General features: G+C 45.5%; 1 protein-coding gene across 3 annotated transcripts in view; it reads left to right on the top strand.

Annotated features, from left to right (window-relative positions):
• Nucleotides 1–4719: 4719 nt before the first annotated feature.
• Nucleotides 4720–6000, top strand: part of LOC121870606 (protein zer-1 homolog) — a 70323-nt gene continuing 69042 nt past the window's right edge. For 2 of the 3 annotated variants that reach the window (XM_042372441.1, XM_042372444.1), the window contains exon 1: nt 4720–4867. The gene's annotated coding sequence lies outside the window, so the exon portion shown is untranslated. Of the gene's footprint in view, nt 4889–6000 lie in introns of all 3 variants that reach the window. The other variant, XM_042372442.1, reaches the window with a different exon arrangement.

Genomic DNA, 6000 nt, shown 5'->3' with positions numbered 1-6000 from the left:
AATAAAGGTAAAATACTGTGGGAGAAAGGAATACACCTAAAGTACTCTAAAAACAAGTTTATTAATATGCAATCAATGGGGAAAGATATTGTATTAAACATATAACTACCAAGCTCAGCTCCTGGGCTAAGTGCAAACTCAGTCCCTTCTTCTTTACTCTTACTCACAACATTACTGGTGTTACATTACATGGCACTCATGGTAGATTATCTTAATCAGCATATACGTAAATAATTACACTAGCATATGCAGGGGTCCACTACCCAACATGGGATAATTATTTCCATCTAATTATCCCTAACATACATGTCACAACACTCTCTGTGGACATACACTTCCAAGGGAGTAACCCAGGGTAGAGCACTGGGGCTCACGCCTGTTGTTATTGTGGGGTAGCCAGACACATGGCGGGTCTGGGTTCTGACCCAACGAAGCCGTGGGGCACATTAATCAGGCCGCATCGGTGCCATCGTTTCGTATATGATCCCGGCTGGTTATTTACTACATCCGGGGCCGTTGTTGAATGGTTGCAAGAATCACAATGGGATCTGGAGACAAACGGGAGAGCAGACGTCAGGGGACATGACAACACAAACAAACTCTCTTGTCTAGACGACAGACGTATTTACGTTATATTACTTCTACACTGGGTGAATGACAATTCAACTGTTAAATCATAAACACTGGTGAACACTGATATTCACTACAATTGACTGAATCAAACTGAATGGCTAGGGAACACAGAACATACCTGGAGACAAACGGGAGAGCAGACGTCAGGGGACGTTGTCTCTCCCTTACCAGTAGTATATATACCCCTGAGTTGCCAGTGATCGCTACTCACGCAATGACAATAATTACAAAACAAACTAACTGTTACTCATTCAAAGATGACCCTCAGTTGACAAAGGTCTGGCGAATTACTTGAGTTGATTTACACAGACTAATTCAAGATTGAGCTTCCCAGGAGAAAGTGGAATAACAACGCATTGACAACTATCTTCACAAAGGCCGGACTCTGGGAGGGAACCCAAGTGTAGCGTGTATGGGGAAAAAACACGTCTTCTCAGGGGTCGCTAACTCACTCATGCTTTGCTGGTGTGGAGTTTAATAAGAATCATTAGTTAAATAGATCAGCAGTCAACGTGACCATGACAGCAGGCAGCGAGGGCGTGAGAAGGCTGAAGGTCCTTTGGTTTCGATGTGGTGGAAAATTCCTGACGTAGGTGGTGGGGGTGGAGAGACTCGGGGTGAGAAAAGCTCCTTGAATTCTTCGAGCAGGGGAGAGAACTCATTGGAAGGCGAGAGACAGGTGATAGTGTCGGTGTCTTTGGCACGAGAACCCTGGATCTTGCGTACTGTAGGCTCATGGATGAGGCATAGATGGCTTGGGACGATGCTGAGCTTGTGGAAGGTGAGGAAGTCGAAGCCAAGGATGGGTTGCGACATGTCTGCAACCATGAATGACCAGCACAGAGTCTTGGGCAGACCAAGGTCTAAGGCGAGGATGAGTGCGTCGTAGGAGGCGATGGGGGTACCGTTGGCAGTGAACAGGTCATAAGAGGGTTGCTTTGACGTGTCTTGTAGTGAGGGAGGGATGATGCTGACTGATGAACCTGTGTCGACGAGGAATTTCGTGCCGGAGGTGCGGTCGGTGACGTGCAGTAGTGAGACACCTAAAAGGATGGGGGCTGAGGCGTCTACCAATCCCTGTTGTTGCCGTTTCCCGAGTAGGTGCAGTAGGGCTCACAGTGTTGAGCATTGGAGCCGAAACGTCTGTGATACCAGCAGAGGGTAGATCTGTTGTGCTGGGGGCTGGCGGCGGTTTCCGGGGCAGGAAGGTCGCGTCGGGGATTGTAGGGCGCGGTGCGTGAGTCAGGAACAGGCCCAGCAGCATGCATGGAGAAACAGAACTGTTCAATGGTGTCCATCCTGAAGTTCAAAGTTTGCAACAGGTCCCTGATGTCTTGTGAGGTATTGCTCGGCTGAGGGGTGTTGACCCGGCTTACAAGTTCGGGGGTAAGTACTGGTGAGGTCGTTGGGTTGCCCGCAGCGGCAAGGCACGCAGCAGTGCACTCGTTGAATATTCTGTCTGCCGAGGTTGCGAAGAGTTTTGGTGTCATAGAGTAATCAACTGCGGACAGGGTGATGCGTACTTGTGTGGGGAGCTTTTGTGCGTGAAGCTGGCGCAGGATAGAGTCGGGGAGTCTGTCTGTGTGACGGGAGTTCAGCCTACACATCTCCTCCCAGAGAAGTCCCGGGGTTGAATTTCCGAGGGAGATAGAGGATAGGTCTTGCAGGAGACTGGAGCGGGTCCGTTGATAACACGTCTTTAAGGCATCCCGCAGGCTAGCGAATTTGTTGTTATCTGGAGGGTTGGAAATGGTCTGTGAGACTTGCGTGGCGACTTCCGTGGGCAAGGAACAGAGCAGGGCACTGTATTTTTGCTCGTCAGTAGCTTGTGAGCCGATGAGGGTTGCTTCCACATGAACTAAACAGTCCTCGACGTTGTGGTTGAAGGTCGGTAGAGAGATAAGTCCGTCCATTCTTGCGGAAGTGCGTCACACCTGTTAGGGAAGGATGAGGGATGGGTGCTTGTTCCGACCCCCTTCCATGTTCACAATCTCCTGGGAGGGAGGTGAACAGTTGCAGGGGGGACTTCGTGACGAATACACTTTTTAGGGTGCAGGTCCTTAGGCCAGAACTAAAAAAAAACAAAAGAAAAATAGTAGAGTAGGCAAAAGAGCTCAAACCACGTTTGGAATATCGCACATTAGTTGCTTTCCGGCTGTGATGTCACTCACACCGCCAGTGGGGAAAACAGACTAATGCGTTATAAGCCTTACGGTCGTGAGATGGTGGAGTAGCAGTTGATGTAGGTAGGGCGGTTGGCCCGGACTGGCAGCAGACAGGGCGATCCTCACAGCTCCAGGAGTAAGGCAGCAGAGGGAGTGTGGTGTTCACAGCTCCAGGGGTCACCAATTGTAGCGTACTGTATGTGGCCAGTTGTCAATTCTCTTTGGTTGTCTATTATCTCTTTGTATGGGCTCACAAACGTACGTACATGTAAGATGTCTCACACACAGGATTGAGGTAGAATAGAAACTCACAATGCGTTTTCTGTATATATATTTTTTTGTACAGTGCAGTGCTAAGGAGTTACTAGGTGATGAGTAGTTTGCTCAGAGGTCCTGTTGGGCGAGGAGGTTTCTGAGGGAGCTGGTTGGTGAGGCGCTGTAGAGAGGTCTTTCTGGTCCAGTAGGTCCGAGTAGAATGGCCTCCCTGGCCAGCCACGCCCGTATTTATACAATTCTGCCAGATCAGGAATCGAGGCGAGTGCGTAGCGTGGGAGCTAATCACGGAGGAGAATGCGAAAGGTGCCAGACGCCAGACTCTGTGATCCTGACATGTCGTGGGAACCTATGGCCTCTCCTGGAGTTGCTATGTGTGCGTCCGCACTGGGGAGTAGGTCTATGGCATCGCTGGCTGTATGCTGATTGGCTGGTAAGCGCGCGGCAGGAGCTCAGTAGGCAGTTGTAAGGGAGAGTGTAGGGGTATGAGATATTGGTTCACACTCAGGATGGGATGGAGAAAGGAAACTCACAATGTGCTCACTGTATACATATTGTATTGGATGTACAATGTAGCTTGTTGCTGGGTAGGTAGCATGGTAATAAGCGTTGAGTACGTAGAGAGAGCTGGGTGGTGAGGGTGCCCAGAGGAAGGACACGCGGCTTGAGGGACGCCAAGGTCGCTGGTGGAGGAGGTGTTGCTTGCTGGTGGCACTGTGTAGAAAGAGTGTCACAGCCGTGTCAGGCCTTATAAGGCAGGGGTAGGCGTGGGTAGATAGTTGACCCCCGCTCCGTGGGCGGCGCTGGAGGCGTAGGCTGGGGGATTCGAGAAGGTTCGGTGCTTGTAGGGGAGGAATCCACTACAAGAGGATCCACTACATACTCATCTCCTCCCTCATCCAGTCGATGTTCTTGAAGATATCCCGACAGTTTATCTTAAATTTGCGAGTCTAAATCGATTTGTTTTTACTAGAGTAATATAATACAACACTAATGAGTATAAGTATAGTAAGTAAATATATAACCTATTTCATGATTTTTTTTTGTACATACCCTCTGCCCTTCATGGCAGCAATCAGTGAGAGCCCTCTTAGCGTCAAGAACTGACCTTAGTAAACAAACTGTACTCCAATTTTGCCAATAAGCTATCAAGCAAAAAATAAATAAATAAAAATCCTACCCTCTGGCCTGTTTCCAGAATCCCGTATCCCAAGGGATCCCAAAGACGTGCACAAGTCATGGAATGTTATCACATCTGATGCAAATGTTTTTAATAGTAAATAAACGTAAAAATAGCTTTTGTTAATTTAATTTGGAGTACAGTACTGGATGTAGGTTAACTCGGCTATGATGTAATGTTATCAAATTATTAATGGGTACATAATTGCTCAGAGAAGGAAATTAAAACGATATAATGGTAATGTAATCGTAGAAATACATTTATTAAAATCACTCCGATAACATAACAGTGGAAGCGGGAGTAATTACGAGATTACGATGAACTTGTACAATATTGAAACACTTGATTTTTTGTGAATGTCAACCAATGAGATGTATAGGGAGGTGGGATGAGAAGTGAACCCTAAACGACAGCCTCCCTAACACTTTCAAAAGGACTTTACTTACGGTGTGATAAACGAAGAGACTCGGGAAGAGGATCGGGTGCTCCTCACAGATGGCCTTCCAGCCCCTGTACTAGCACACTGTAAACAAGGCAACCCACAGTATCCAGAAGTTACACTCCAGCCAACATATAACTTAATCATTACTGGAGTGTGTGGTCGTGTGCGGTGCTTGTAAGTATATCATTAAGTAGAGTAAGTGTCTGTACCTGTCCTGGGGGAAGGTTAGGGTGGTAGTGGTGACTAATACAGCCTGTTATAATCTTGTGTGGGCGAGGGGTCTAGCCTTACACTACCCTCATTATCTATCTCGTTTTTCTCGAAGGAAATATGATGCACCAGTTGTTTACTTGCACAAATTGGTGTTAAGGGTGATTGTGGTTTATGTTTTAGACATGTAAATGTTTTATCCTGGTTTGGGAACATATGTCATGGTTGTGGTTCAATGTAAACAAAGGTACCGTGTCTGTGAGGATGTCATGTATGTGGAGTAATAAATTAGTCTTTATTGTCCCCATATATCTCATTTAAATTTTGTGATGTTGAGTTTGTGACACATAGTAGTAAGAACATGCAGTAATAGACTTATAAATGTAATATATTGGTGGCTGATAAATAAAGTGATTCAGGACGGCATTTGATTCTGTCATGTAAAGTGAATTAAGGGCCTGATATACAGACATTCATTCCATATGAGGCAATAATGGACATTGGCCTAAAAGTTACTGAATTAAATTGGGTAAATGTTAAGGAGACGGTCGCCACTCTGAATTTTTGCAATACCTTCACTTTCAATTTAAGATAACATTATTTTTCGATATAAAACTTGAACTCTATTTTTTATTATATATACCGGTATATTTTTTTTTATTTGTGTTAGGGACTGATGAGCTAAACTGTACAATACTTGTACAGTGCATGAAAACAAATGGTAGAGACCGACCAAACATAACATAATACTTTTTTGGTTGGGTTAGGTTAGGTTTTGTTTGTTTTCTCAGCTATATTTATAAGAGGATTAGCCTCATTGCTTATGTTATACCATAATTGGAGGGAGAGAGACTTACACTTCATGTAGACATCTGAAACAAGCTCACGAGTTACTTCTCTTTATTTCATATTTCCGCATCAGATTGACATTCTGTGTGTCATTAAGATCCCATTATATAATTGCAAAAAATGAGGTAGCAACCGTCATCTCAATCTGTACAATATTGAGAGAGCTGTCTTTCTCCGGCCATTGTTATGTTAGCTTCAGTTTGTCTTAACATAACAAAGCTCTAATTTTGTAGTGGCCATCTGTTTAT

Source organism: Homarus americanus, unplaced genomic scaffold, assembly GCF_018991925.1.
Source record: "Homarus americanus isolate GMGI-L3 unplaced genomic scaffold, GMGI_Hamer_2.0 scaffold56333, whole genome shotgun sequence".
In the NCBI taxonomy this organism is placed as follows: Eukaryota; Metazoa; Arthropoda; class Malacostraca; order Decapoda; family Nephropidae; genus Homarus; species Homarus americanus.
This window is presented reverse-complemented; position numbering and strand designations above follow the sequence as displayed.